Consider the following 15,564-nt stretch of genomic DNA (forward strand, 5'->3'; position numbering starts at 1 on the left):
ATATCTTTGGGAGACACAAGACTTGCTCCCAAACCGAGCCATGTCCTGTGGGACAACTGAGACAGTCTTGGACTTTTAACCAACAGCACTTTGTATGCTTGAATATTTTTAAAACACATACCACTTGTTGGACCTGGCCCTTTTACGGGGTCATCCCCCAGACTTTTTTCTTTTTGCCTCCTTATTTTTCTGACCTTTGTTGGCTGACGTTTTGACTCCGAGCACTTTTTCACTGCTAACCAGTGCTTAAGTGCGTGTGCTCTCCCTTTGGTATGATTGGATTATACCCGATTGGCATATTTTATTTACCTATAAGTCCCTTATAAAATGGTATCCCTATACCCAGGGCCTGTAAATTAAATGCTACAAGTGGGCCTGCAGCGCTGCTTGCGCCACCCACTGAAATAGCCTGTCAAACCTATCTAAGGCCTGCTAGCGCAGAGCCTGTGTGCGCAGTTTCCTGCCACAGGGACCTGGCATCTAAATTTACTTGCCAGGCCCAGGACTCCCCTTTTACTACATGTAAGTCACCCCTAAGGTACGCCCTAGCTAGCCATTTGGGCAGGGTGCCATGTATGTAGAAGGCAGGACATGTGCCATGTGCGTGACCTGCCCTGGTAGTGACAAACAGCCTAACTTGGTGTCTCACTGCTGTGAGTGCTCCCTCCTCATAGGATTGCATTGGAAATGCCCTGCCTTATGTGTATGGGGTATTGTCTGATTTATGAGGGGTAGCGTAGGCATGTTTGGTATGGTTGTGATAGTGGTGAGAAATGCTGCTTACTGGTGTAGGTGTATTTTTTATTACTATCACAGAAATGCCACTTCTAGAAAGTGCCCATTTACCTGTGCCTAGGACTTTGGTGTTTTGCAGCTTGCCTCCAATCTACGTCTGGGTAGACTGACAGTTGGGGCTTTGTGCATACTTCTCAGACAGCCTGAACACACGGAGGGTGGAAGTGTCACAGAGCTGTAAAGCCTTCCGGGGCTGAGAGAAGGGAGAGGCGGGGCAAACCTGCATTTGTAAAGGCTGTGCCCTGGCCTCACACAAAAGGGCCGTTAACCCGCCACAGATGTTTGGAGCCTCTGCTGAAAGGAGAGAGGGGAAACTCCCAGAACCAGTTGTAACTGTCTGGAACCTCCTCTCCCTACCATTGTGAAACACACTAAGTCCAGTATAAGTACAGGGGAATTTTCCCCACAATTTGAACATTCTTGGAACTTGAAACTGGACACAGAATGCTGATGAATGGACTCACCAGGAAACCACCTTGGACTGCTGCTGCTGTGCTGACCTGTGACCTGCCTGGTCACTAGGAGGAACTGCCACCATCTGCACCCCTTGTGCTGGCCTGTAGCTGGGCCCACCAACCCTGTGCTTCTTCTTGTTTTGTTATTCCCAGGGGCAGGGTGCTGTGGCCCCTGACCCCTGCCACGATCTCTACAGCTTAGCCTGTAGCGCTTGGGAAAAGCGCTCTCTTGAATTGTCTGCAGGAGATCAACGCCGCAGCCCGGGCTTCAGTTGTGCCTTAGCGCTCGGAAAAGCGCTTTATTTTTATCCCTGAAATCACTGTCGCAGCTTGGGCCGGGGACAGAGCCCTCGCGCTTTCCATAGCACACTGTTTTCTTAGTGCCCGAATCACCGCCACCGCTCTGGGAAGTTATTTTGGTAAAGCGCGAGTGTAGCACGCTTACCGGTGGCCCCAGGGCACGAAGAAAACCTTATTTTCACCTGGAACAAGCGTGCTCCTATTGGTGCCCCCAGGGCGAGGACTGCTCCGTGGAGCACCCCCGGGGCACTGGAAGGCCCTGCCTTGGGCCAGGACATCGTCAGGAGAAGGAGGGAGAGGAGGACGCCTCTCCCTCGCCTGTGGGAGTCCCGGAGGACTCTCCTTTGATTGGCAGCCAGGCGGTAGCCTCACCGGAGGCTCGCCCGGACCGCCGACTTCCTTTGTGCCCCCCTAGTGGGCCAGTGGCCTTTCTCGTAGGTTCCCCCCGTGTGAGGGCCGGCAGAGGCCCGGGGAGACCCCAGGAGTTTGCGGGTCCCTGGTGGGGCCCGCTTTCAAGCCAGAGGGGGGTGCGTGGTGCCCCACTCCTTCCTCAGAAGATTTCCCTGACTTGGAGCCCACCTCGTGAGGGCCGGTGGAGGCCTAGGGAGGCCCCTAGTAATCTCGGTCCCCAGAGGGGCCCATTAACGGAATAGAGGAGGTGCATGCCGCCCTCTTCTCCTCAAAAGGAAATCAGAGGCCCCCGTTTTGCGCATAGGAGCGCAGGGGGCCCCCTTGTTCATCTTCTAGGCACTAGGAGTGCCTCTTCATCAGAAACAAGTACTCTCTTGGCCTACATGTTTTACCAGTGTTCTTGCTACGGGCATTAGGGATGTGTATTTTCATGACCTTGCATATATGTGCTAACGTTCCTTTTATGGTCATGTCTAGCTGATATGTATTTTATGTGATTTGTAATATGCTCTCTGATATTCCTTCTATGGGTAGTTCCCTTGCAAGTGCATAGGACTTTTACTGTAATTCCGGACTACTGCTTATGTTGCAGAATCCTGAGTACTTACGTGTTCTAATGTGACAACTGCCTATTCTTGCAGAGTATTAGTAACTTGTGTAACGATCTGACAACTGCTAAGGTAGCAGGGTATTACTTACGTGTAATGTTGGTCTAATTATTTTTTGTGCAATACAGATCATTTTTACATAGCTCATTGTTGTGTTTACTTTGTGGTGTACATTTTGTGTCACGTGTGTTGTGCAAACGCTTTACACATTGCTTCTGGGATAGGCCTGACTGCTCGTGCCAAGCTACCAAGGGGTGAGCAGGGGTTATCTTGGACGTGTAACTCCCTTGCCCTGACTAGAGTGGGTAGGTTCTGCCTGGCTGAGGTGCATACCCTAGCCAACCAGAAACCCCATTTCTAACACCACTTATAATACAAGTCAAACTACAAGTTCAAGAATGCCAAATACCATTAGCTGCCATTTAACATATGGGGCCACATGGTCAGTATGCCAATGAATATAATGAGAATTACTTGTAGTTTCAGTACATGATTTAGGGTTTAATGCAGACAGACGTGATTTTGAAGTCACTGTGTTCTGAACGAGAACACAAAGCTAGTCAGGCAAGGAACAGACAAAAAACCCATGTCCCCTGCTTGCCTCTCACACCTCTGCTTCCTGCTTACATCCCGAGGTTTAGGAGGTGAGCAAGCATTTTGGGCGTCAACAGCTGTGCTAGATCAACAGTAGGCTTCCAAAAAGTCACGTTAAAACATACAAACAGGCATAAATATTCATAGATCATGAGATATACAGGCACCCACACAAGTGCAAATAACAAATCGGGACAAATATACAGATACTCATGCTCACTAACACAATATATTCCTGATCACAAGCAGAGGTAAAAGTATAACATTAATAGGAACCCCTTTACTCAGAAACACACGTACAAAGGCATGTATGTACAGGTACCAATGCTTACTGGCCAACAGGCGGCCATATTAGTATCCACGTGGAGGGGTTCGGATGCACAAAAACAGCCACAAGCATTCAGGCACACATACTGACACACATTTGCTCAAAAGCACGATTATATAGAAGAAATAATGCAAACTCAAACAGCCACACGTGCAATCATAGAGCATGTTTAAACAAACACATAGTTGGGTAGGTGATCAAAGGGGTCGCTACATGGATAACCAGGAGTGCGGAGATTGCTAGATAAAGGGATTTTTGACTCAATGGTATGAGGGTGTATAAGAATGACACTGATCGGGGTGATCGGGCTTTGAAACCATGAGTGGGTTAATCAATAACCTATTAATTGATGCACTCATCCATGCACTCACTTGTCCGTTCACTTATGCCCCTACCATTCAATTATGTCCGCACGCATCTAAGTATTCATACAAGCATGCATGTGGTCGTTTATCCATTTATGCATCCACTCAGCCATTTACTCATACTCCCATTCACCCACAAAGAAACTCTTAATCGACGATTAATGAAGTAGTCACTTACAATGATCAGACCAGTTGTTTTGTCAATGTTTACTTTGCTGTTGTGCCACAGTTCAGAAACCACTCATTTGTCTACCACATCCTCAGGATATACTAATCGGGATGATTCACTATTTGTGTTTCAGTATCATTTAACAAGTGTGTGCCAATAAAATTGCTAACCTGTTCTAAATTGTGTTGGGTATATTACTGACATGTTTGGCGTTTTGCAGCTGTTGTAATGAGATTCCCAAGCTTGGACTTAGAGCATTAAATGGAGCCAACACTACATGATAACGACTGATATAATTGTGTCTGCAGCTGTATTCGTGTAACCGATGTCCCAGCAGACCTGCATCTTTCATCTAGTTCATAGTTCGTAGCCTAGGGCACCGAATCCTGCCTCGGAAAAATCAAAAAGATTTCGCTTTTATGTTTTTTAATCTTGAAAGTGATAGTGACATTTATTGGTCTGTAAACGCAGGCCTAAGTTCAACCAATGCTCTATATATGAACCTCCCTGCAATGGCGTTTACATAATGACTAAAACAAGATACTCAGAGTAACACTTGGCTTGAAATCACTTCTTGTGGTCGAAAGACAATATTCCCCTTTATGTACTTTAGATAAGTGTTTTTTAAACTTCAGATTTCTTTGGACACCCACGTCATCATAACCCGAATCCGGGGACTCCCTCCCAACGGTTCACTATTGGAATCCGGAGACCCCCAGAGTCATTATTGGAATCAAAGGACTAAGCAATTTCGAGGATGTGAACCGTAAAACAAAACACACAATTACGGAAACAAGCATTTATTAAACAAATACTCAAATGCTGAAATCTCTTCCATACTATATTCTGTTTGATGAGCTTTCACTTCCCCCGCAAATCAATCAGATACCAACTTGCGGCCTCATTTAGAGATTGGTGTAGTGGGTACTCCGTTGCAATACTGACGGAGTACCCTCTCTGCCAAATTGAAGGTCTCCTCTCCTAATTTGGAGTCAGGTGGGTCTTCGTTATGTCGAAAGTGGAGACAACTCCATCTCTGCAACCTACATAAGCCTCTGACGGCAAGTGCTTAATTTAAGCTGATGGTTTCCAATGCTCGGTACCGGCATTTAATTGTAAGTGCAGGCACATAATTCTCAACATTGGCACTTATAATAGTCTACCACATGGTGGGGCTCTCTGTCTAATTTAAAGACAAGCACAACAATAGTGGTTAATCATTCAATACACATTAAAAATTACTAATAACTTCACCCTACTCTCAAGCCATTCTTAGTTTTCTGGGCCTGGAATAGCCTGAACTGTCACACTTGTAGGAGTGTGATGCTTAGTGGTTGTGTTGGTAATGACACTGGCAGTGCAGGAAAGGACAATGGAAGATGCAAGTTGCAGTGGCCTTTTCAAGTGCACAGATGCTTCATTTTTCACAACTTAAGCACTGCTGATGGCCCGACAGAGTGAGGGCTGTTGGAGGTTTGGCCATGCGTCTGCCAGATTATAGAGTGGACGAACGCAAGGCCAGTTTTCACGGTCTCTAACCTGGTGGTAAGGGGCAGGGAAAACTGCAAAATGCCCCCCTTGCACGGGAGAAAACTCCAATGGTAAGCATTGTTTTTTTTGTTTTCCAAAACAAAATCTAACTTTGGGTTTTTGTTTTGGAAAATCAAAAAATATATATTGTAAGTTTGCCATGCAGCTCTGTCATGTTGACAGAGTAGTCAATCAAGCTTACAATACATTGACAGAAACCACTGTGATGAAAGTTCCTGCTAATGCTACAGGTCTGTCAAGTCAGTGGACATCTAAAAATTGGGCAGCTAGGGACTCAATGAGGGTGAATAATTAACATTACTCTGTCGAACTGACTGAATAAACACACTTCCGTCAAACTCTAAATCGGGCATCCAATTTCAAATTCATTCACATTTACAGAACAGTTTTAAATTTTAAAAACCACACATTCTGATTCCTTATCTATCCATTGATAATCTCTTAATATTATAAAATAAGCAGAGGCAGACTCCCTGTGTATACCTTGTGGAACCCCAGGGGTCCCCGGTCCACAGGTTAAGAATCGCTGCTCTAGACAAGATGTTGGATGATCTGTGTGTTTTGGGTTAGTGAAGTACTTTCATTTAATGGCTATCCATTTAGCAGAAATAGCTGTGCTTTTGTTTGGTAGTGCCAAGTGTGGACAGTTGGTTCTCAGTCTCTGTTACCAAAGATAATGGATGTCCCTCTTACTCACAAGAACCCAAACAAATTACACAGCCTGTGTAGTGCTCCACATCGATCCAGGAGTGTTAGACCCATTCATGATAACAGTCTACCTAAATGAGTTCCAGACACATTCAATACAAGCAAATGAATCTTTTGTCACTATTCCAAAAGTTTGGCATGGATCTACACAGACCTGCTCTCCTTGCAGGATAATTACTTAGGCCTGCATTATAAGTGGCCTGGTAAATGGGCTGGGTTTTCCTCACATCTGAAATTACTGATACTAGTAAATCTGGGTGTAGGAAAAATCGGTCTCTTTACAAGTTGGAACCTGAAGGTTCACTAAGAAATATGAATTACTATGGTAATCAGGAGTTAAATTCCACTGGTAATGCCTTGTATTGGCCTGACATTCCCTCTGGTGATTCGTACTGATTAAAGCAGCTGAAATATTAGGCTGAAAGTTAAGAGATTTAAGATGTTCCTGCTGGTCTCAATTTCGATGGGACTGGTAACTACTATTAACCATCCCATCAGAATTAATAGTCCACTCATAATGAGGACCTCAGCCATACCAAAGACTTTGAATCCCTTGGGTCCCTCACGGATAACATTTCTTTAAAACTCTTAGAAATCTCCCTGGTTAGAGACAACATCAAATTGCATAAATTTTTTTTTTTTTTTTTTTAAAACAGTACCAGCGCCAAAAGGACAAGGTTTTTTGAAGCAGACGTGGTGGTTATTTTTTAAAAAAAATATATGGCTATCATATGCAGGCCTCAAAAAATCATAAAAGTGTTACTAGACCTGCAGGCCGAGTAACGTGAATAATCGACTCAATCTAACTGTAATGTACTTGACCTCAACTCGGATACCTGTACGTGTCTCAATGTGTATGTGTGATACTAGGCAAATATTTTATTTTACAGAGTTGCCTTTTTCTTCATTCTCACGAGTGCACATTCAAAGAAGTTGAACATTTCTGCTGAACAAAAAAAACACACTTGTTTGATTAAATAGACTAAACGTTTGCTTAATCTATAATGAGAATCTAGCCCAATTATAGGGTGCACATGATCCAGGACTTGTGCTTAGTTTACTAACAACATTGCCATCAGGGCAGGAGTGTTTCTCAGTTTATGTTTAAACACTTTAAAAATATATATTACTAAAGCATGACGAGGTAGCACACTGTCATTTACAGACAGTAAATTTCTAAAAACCTTCCCACTAACTTGCAGCTTTCCTGATAAAACTAGTGTATTAACGATAATCAGTGAAAATTGATTTTCAGAAAACATATTTATGATTTGCACATCAACAAGTAAAAGGTTCTGATCTGTTTTCATCCTAATACATTTTTTCCATCACACAAATACAGAAAAATGGGCTTCCATAATTACTGACATATTTTGAAGTGTTTGTACAGTTGACTGATATAAATATCTTGTATGTTAGGAAAAACCTAACACCATGCAGCTTTTCATTTCACACTTTACAGCAGGTCAGACTGTTCACCTTACAAAATCCTGAAGCTCTGCAGTCAGAAAGAAATAAACTGACTTTTGACCTCTGTGTCTGAACACAGAGCAAACGGGACAAGAACAAGATTTAAAGGTGTCTTGATTGCTCCTTCACTTTTTGACTGAACAGGGGGGAAGAAAACTATCACCTAATTGTGGCGGCCATATACTTGCATTACAAAAAATGTAATGGAAAAAACCCATCACATAAGTATTTAGTAAAACATAAGAGTACTTCATATCAGGCAGAGGTAATTAGAACATGTCTAAAAACAATTTTTCACTTTAATCACAGCAAAGGAAAATATTATCTACTCTCTATCTGTTCATAGAGAACAGTGTTGTAGAATCAATCACAAGCTCTGCATACTTCCTCCATCGAGTGTTATGATCATGCATTTACAACTTATTTTTCTTTGAATACATTTGAAGTCACAACACCTGCTGTGACTCCTCCCTTAGTATATAATACACCAGGACAAAGACTTCACCGCAGATTTTGTTCTCCGTTGGTGAGAAGGGTAAGTGGAGGGTCAAAGAAAAGTGTACTGCACATTGTGAACTATAAATTCCAATGAAAGATCAAAATATCTGATCATCACTGGCTTCCAGGGAGAAGCTTGGCCTCATGTGAATATACCGCTCTACATTCTACAAGACAGATGTTTACAGAGTAACATTTTCTGTTCATAGCATGTGTGGCGGTACATATGCCCTGCACAGACTGTAAAGCTGTTTTCCCCTAAAGTTGTGGCTAGTGAGCAGATTTAGATGTTTGTAATGAAGTTCTAAACATGGTTGGCCAATTAAAGCAGTTGATCAGCTTCAATGTCCACCCAACAGTGTTTAGGAAACGTGTGGGGTATTGACTAGGTGGCAGCTTTACAGATGCTAAAAAGGATGTTATTTTCAAAATGTGACAGTGGCTACCCTTTTCCACATGGAATATGCTCTAGAAGGCAGAGACTGTGTGCCCTTTGATTGTTAAATGCATACAAACTGCTACACAAAGGCCATCTCGCCATGCAAGAGTTGGAGATGTGGTATTCCACATGTGGTTTAGCAAAGGCCAGGAAAAGCTATTTTGTCTTATGGAAGTATTTTACACTGTCAATTTACTTCATGAATGCACTTTTAACAATTAGTAGTTGTAAACCCTTTTTTGTTATGGAGTCTGGGTAAAAAAAGAAAATGGGCAGAAAAATGCTTTGGTTAGTATGACAAGGTGACACTACCTTTAGCAGGAATTGGAATGGTTTTTGAGGACCATCCTTACCCAGTGGACATAAATGAAGGTCTTCTCTTGTTAAAGCCTGCAACTCATTTATGTGTCGGAGGGAGGTGATAGTTCTCAAGAAGGCCGTCTTCCAGTGGGGTGGTTCAAATGATAGACTCAACAGCTGTGAGAGCCATATTCAGGTTCCACATAGGGGCTGGAGACTTTATGGGAGATATAACTCTTGAATTCCTTTAACAGATATTTTAACAAAGGGATGTCTGTTCCCAGCACTGTAAGTATGCTGCAACTGCAGCCAGATATAGATGGATTAAAGTGGATGCTAACACGTTCTTCTGGGGATGTAGCAGGTAGCAGATATCTTGCACATAGACCTTGAGGGGGCTATGTGTTTAGCAACGCAGTAGAGGACAAACCTTTTCCACTGTGCTGCATAGGAGGCTCTAATAGAGGCGTGTGTGCCTCATGCAGAATGAGCATACACTCCTCTGGGAGCATGAGGTATTTGAACTCCAACATCTTGGGTTCCAAATCGCAAAGTTTCTCAGCTGACCCAGTGAGAAACTCTGGCCTCAGCAGACGTTACTTACGCAGGCTGACCAAAAACTACAGGAGCATGGAGTACCAAGGTTGACTGGCTCAGGTCATCACCACTAGGATTAGGGTCATGGACACTTCTCATTTTCCTCACCACATATGGAAGGAGAGGAAGAGGAGGAAAATAATAAACAATGACCTTTTATCGTTCTCGACCTAGTCATGAACAACATGAGGCAGTATCCAATCCTAGAAAGAAAATGCTTACTGATCCCACCCACCCTCTGGCTACGGGCTAGAATTAGCTAGCCTTACCACATCTTTTCTTGTTTTGTTTCCAGTCTCCGATGGGATACAGCTGATCTAGACGTGACTGACGGGCTTTCACCTCCAACAGTTCTGGTCACTCGATTCTCCTTCTGCAGGGCTTTTGGGGCACCTGTGGCCAACGTGGGAGCCGCAAGATTGAGAACGCGCATATGGCCTCCTATGACCTGATTTACTCCAGGTACTGATTATGCAATGCGGTCTGCATGCCGCCGGGAGAACTGCCCGCTTGGCTTGTTGGTTCTCCGGTGACGGCGTCGGAGGCAAACACGTTTGTTGTGTTTGCTCCGGTTGTTTTTGCGCCATCTCCCACTCAAGGCAATGTTTGCAGGGTAAGTGGGGGTGCCAGCTTCCTTCTCCAGCGTGTGCAGTCAGAGATCTAGCCACCTGCATGCGCTGCAATACCAGAAAAGCTTTGCTCTTACAGCTGCAGGAGCAGCGTGTATGAGCAGGAGAGAAAGAGCGAAGGACTGGATTGGAGTGTAGCGTGCAGGCATTCCTGCAAATGCCACGTGGCGATTGTCCGTGAGTTTTGGAAACTACTCTGTCGATCACGCACGCATTCAAGTTTAAAAGCTCTTTGAACTGCTTTTGGCTGTTGTGAAGGCAGCAAAATACTTTTGCTGCTGGCATTCTGTTCTGATGAGTTATGTGGAATTCTGCCAATTAAGATTAGAACATGGGTCAACGTGCAGGGAAAAGGAGGCATTGTTCCCCAACTTCATCACCCTCATCAACGTCCAATCTATCGCAGCCACCCCACATAAGAAGAACTTGGGTTTGGAAAAGAAGCTTAAAAGGCTGATTTGGGAAACCTTATCTACACTGAAGAAAAAGAAAGAAAGCCCTCAGCCTAGAGGTGTTCAGAAACTATATGGTGGTCGACAATGCCCAAGACACAAAAAAAAAAAAAAAAAAAAAAAAAAGAAGAAATAAGACAATTACGGATCCAACCACTAGATGGCAGAATAATACACAGCATGTGAATCCAGAAAAGGAGTCATGCTGCAAAACTATATTCTAATATTTCCAGTTCGATTTTTCAGACGAGTCTTCTTTGGGTTCATTAAAGCATAAAGGAAAATATATATCTAAGAACATGTTAACCCACATTCTTGCTCATGTAAGTGATAACATCGGACTTCCAGAGGAAGAAGTGGCCACCACCTCTCACCACACTGTTACCATAATTTAGAAAGCAAGTAAGGAAAAACATGGCCATTCATCCACATTTGTGATGGACGTTTTCTTTGCATGTACAGAGGATCCAGAATGCTTTATTGTGCCCCGCTTCATGTCGATGGTTTATCCATTGAGACATGGAGGATAAAAACTCCTTGGAACTGTCCATGTGGACTCTACTTTGCAAGTTTGGTGAGGCGCCAGTCAATGGCTGAAGAATATATTCCTAAAGATGGGGCAGGCAAGACGGTTGACACTTCCTTGAAGAAGGCTTATGCTGGGTCTCATCTAGCCATTCATTCTGGAATATATGGGGCATATGTAGCACAATCTTTGTTGTTGGTTGACTTTAAGACTTTGCTTGCGACTATGCAAGAAGGTGGACGTTGTCCGGAATTGCTAGAGCCAATGGAAAGAAACAGAATTTCTTTCTGATATAGCTTTTGACTAAGTCAGGGAATCGGATCTGTTTTGTAGTACATCTTTTGTGGCCCTGCATAAACTTTTTCTGAAAAGTTGTAATACTGATTCTACTCAAAGTTCTATGGCTGTGAGGTCGCCAATTACAGGTCCACAACTCTTCAGTAAATCTTGGAGGACAATCTTCATAAGGTTTTCAAAGAATGGAAACATTCTCTTTGCATTCGGAAGCAACAGCAGAATGAACAAACACTCTTTCTCCTGCTCTGCGCAATAATTTAGTCAGCCTTCCTGCAGGCAAAGAAATGCAGTGGTGGGCAGAAATTCCATGGCAAAGGGTTCCAAGGAAAGTTCTAGAAGAAATCCCAGCAGGATCTTGGAAATTCTATGTTGCCACAGTGGGTCCAAATGACAAAGTACACGATGCTGGTGGGAGACTTCTATTTTTTCAGGAGATTTGGCGAGACAACTTCTGAGAAGTGGATGCGGAGTATTCTGGTAAATAGTTATCAGACTGAATTTGTGTTTTTACCCCTCATCGTCAAGAACTGTTCAAATGCCTCTTCCAAAGAATCCACCTAGAAGAAGGGCATTGCTGGAAGGGATATGTTCCCTCCTCAAGAAAGCAACTGTTCCAGTCCCGAAGGAGCAGAGGGGGATGAGGGTGTGAATGCCTTGTCAAAACATGGCCTCCAATGTTGCTGTATGCCTTTCCACTTATTCAGTCATTTCTGTTAAAGGTTCAGCGGGAGAGGGCTCTATGGTGGTGTTGTTGATGTACTGGCCACTTAGATCTTGGTTCCTGTTCTTGATGAGTACGACCATGATTCCTTCTTGTATCCGGCCTTGGATTCCATCTCCTCTACAGTTTCAGTCTGCAACAGATGGTTCCTCTAACATTACCGGTCTGGAAGTTGCATGGCAGGCTCCGAAGAGGCACAGTTTGCCTGCCCACATTGGTTCAGTGGTACAGGGTTCTCTCGAAGGACTTCACTGTATTCCTATTCTAAACACTGGCTAATTTTGATATTTGGTGTTCTCTTCAGGGTCTTTCTTCTACGTCTTGCTCTATCTCTGCTACTCTATAATCCTTTCTGGATGGATTTAATAAGGGTTATGCATGGTCTACTTTGAAAGTCCAGTGGGCAGCTATTCGGGAATTCAGAGATTCAATTTCGTTTTCCTCAAATACCGCACTTAGTTTCCAGGATGTTTTTTAGTTTTTCCCCTAAAATCACCCAATGTCTAACCTTTTGTTCCTGCATGGGATCTTTTCTTGGTTCTTCACACCCCTCAATTTCCTCCATTTGAACCTTTATCCTCTGTGGATGTTGAACTCCTTTCCTTTAAAGTGGTCTTTCTAGTGGCTATCCCGCCAGCCAGGAAGTTAGGGGAGCTTTCGGCTCTGAGAGGTTCCCCTTTGAGATTCATGGAAAATACAGTGGTTTTGAGACTGGATTCTGTATTTTTTTTTCTGAAGGTTCATTTCAAATTTTATTCTTTTCAGAAACTGGTATTACCATGTCTATATCCTTCTCCCTATTCTCCTGAGGATCAAGTGTTGCACACTTTGGATGTCAAATGTGCTTTGTCTGCATATGTTGACATCTGCTGCATTTCAGAGTTCTGACAGTCTTTTTATAAATTTTGGTCTTGCAGGGCAAAGAAAGGCAGTGTCTATGAGGACTAAGTCGCTGGGTTAAGGACACCATCTCCTTGGCATATCATGGCTCCGACTTGTCCCTCCAACATTCAAGCAAAATCCACTAGAGGAGTATCAGCTTTGTGGGTCGCTTTTAAAGGAGTGTCCTTGGATGAGATTTGTCAGGCTGGGATTTGGGCTTCTGAGCACACTTTTATTACACACTATAGTTTGAATTGTGCACAAAACAAATGTTTGAATTTTGGGAGTGGTGTGTTACGGGCTACTGTTGCGCTTGCTTCTGTTTGATGTTTTTTTGATACAGCATTAAATTGACATGGGTATGCTTTATGCCCTGTGTTTTTTTTCAGGTATCAGTATTTGTGAAGGCCTTCATCTTGGGAGTATGCTTTGGTATATCTCATGTTGTTTATGACTGGGTCGAAGCCAAGGGATGTAGAGGTAATGTCCTCACCGGTAATGAGGATTACTCTTAATCCTACTGGTCTTTGACCCTTTGGGTTGCGTGGTATTTCAGGAAATGCTGAGGTAAGGCTAGTTTATTACAGCCCTTAGTCAGAGGGTGGGTGTGGTTAGCAAATGTTTCCTGTTTTGTTTCATGTCTGTGTTTGGATACCACCTCATGTTGTTTATGACTGGGTCGAGAACAAGTAGGACAAACAGTAAAGTGGATTACCAGTAAGTAATCAGGACAATATACCAGACCAGTTCACCGATAGTGCATTGCCATGGACAGTGGATGTGGGTACCTGAAAGTGAATTTTTGGCTTTTTGCATTTTTCTGGGTGGCAAACAGGTAGACAGTCGGAGTGCTACACTACTAGAGTACCATTTAGATTACTTATGGTTTCAGTACCCATTCATGAACTTGTTGGTACGACCTGCTTTGAAGGTCCACAAAGTCAGTGTCAACCCTGGCAAAAGCTCCACTAAGATCTGGATTTTATTGCTAATACCCTAATGTCAAATCTCCTGGGTGAGCACAGACAGCTGGGTGCAGGGTGTGCCACCATTTACAAATGTAAAGCCCGGACGTGTGTTGAAATGGCTGTGGGAGCATGGTACAATGCTACATACATGGCTGTCGTGCCACATTATCAAACAAATCTGAAGGGAAATATTCACACTCATACAAGCCATTATGAATACTACCCTCTCGTCGGAGACATTGATGACATAACTAGGCCATTAATGCATTCAGTGACTCTTCCCCCATTACCACTCCACTAGGGAAGCTGATCACCCACGTTTCAATAGCAGATTGCCTCAGCACAGCCCAGATGGGGTAATCACAAAGCGCCCCTACTCTCAACATATGGTGGTGGGAGGTATGGTCCACTTATGCAATGAAAAAAAAAAAAAGCTTGCAACGATCCACAACTGGATGCACAAATGTGACTAGCTAAGGCACCACTTTGTGACATACAGGAGAAAGGAGAATTGCATTGGGGGTGGGTTGGTGGACCACAATGGGCATGTCCCATATGTCGAGCAGCTCAGGCATTTTGAAGTGGTCTCGCCCAGATACAGACCTTCAAGAAAAACATGTAGTCAGTTGACAAATAGCCCTACCTTTGCTAATTTCTGCATGTTTTAGCTACCGTAAAACAATATGTTGAGAATGTATACCTAGAACTGTCGTCTTGTGAATATCAATACAACAGATCTAGGTGCCAAAATGCTCAGTATTTATACATAACTTGTGAACCTCTGTTCACAAGGTATACATTCAGTAAACCTAAAAATAAAGCAGCAAAAAAAAAAAAAAAAAAACACATTACAAAAAAAAAAAAAAAACATTCTATGTACCAGCAGCTTTTGGATGCCACCCTCACTCTTTGCTGGGGTATACTTTGCAGGTGATCGTGGTTAGAAGGAACCATAAGCAAGGCTGCATATGCCGGAGATGAGGTGGGATTGGTTGGCAATGATGGTGAATCTTAAATTTGTGGAGTAAGGACACTGCTGTTTCACTGTGTGCTAGGCATTGTTGTTTGCTACTGCGTTTTATCAGCCAATCGTCTAGATATGGAAAGATGCAAATGATGTTCGTACAATGTTCTGTGACCACCACGGTTAGGAAATTTGTTAACACCCTTGGAGGCATAGTGAACCCCAAAGCACAGAACTTTGAACAGGTAGAGTGCTCCACTTACTACAAAGTGAAGGCTCCAGTGGTTGACTGGATAAAAGGGGCATGTGGGAGTCTGCGTCGTATGTCCAGCGCCATCATGAAGCCCCCTTAACGAGCAGGAGGATGAAGTTTTGCAGGGTGGGAATGGGGAAGTGCTATGTCAGGATGTATTGTTTTTACAGGGCAGAGTACTCCGACCTTCTGGAGGGACCCATTCTTCAGTATTAAGAAATAGACTTCTTTGCTGGACTGGTGGCATCTTTTGCTATTATCAATTACACCTCCTTCTCCTTGAG

The 15,564-nt window shown here is 43.5% G+C and overlaps 1 protein-coding gene across 1 annotated transcript in view; it reads right to left on the reverse strand.

The window, feature by feature from the left end:
* SERPINE2 (serpin family E member 2) overlaps window positions 1–15,564 on the reverse strand; it is a 220,255-nt gene that overhangs the window by 14,355 nt on the left and 190,336 nt on the right. The window lies entirely within an intron of this gene.

The sequence above is a fragment of the Pleurodeles waltl genome, chromosome 11, assembly GCF_031143425.1.
Source record: "Pleurodeles waltl isolate 20211129_DDA chromosome 11, aPleWal1.hap1.20221129, whole genome shotgun sequence".
Classification (NCBI taxonomy): Eukaryota; Metazoa; Chordata; class Amphibia; order Caudata; family Salamandridae; genus Pleurodeles; species Pleurodeles waltl.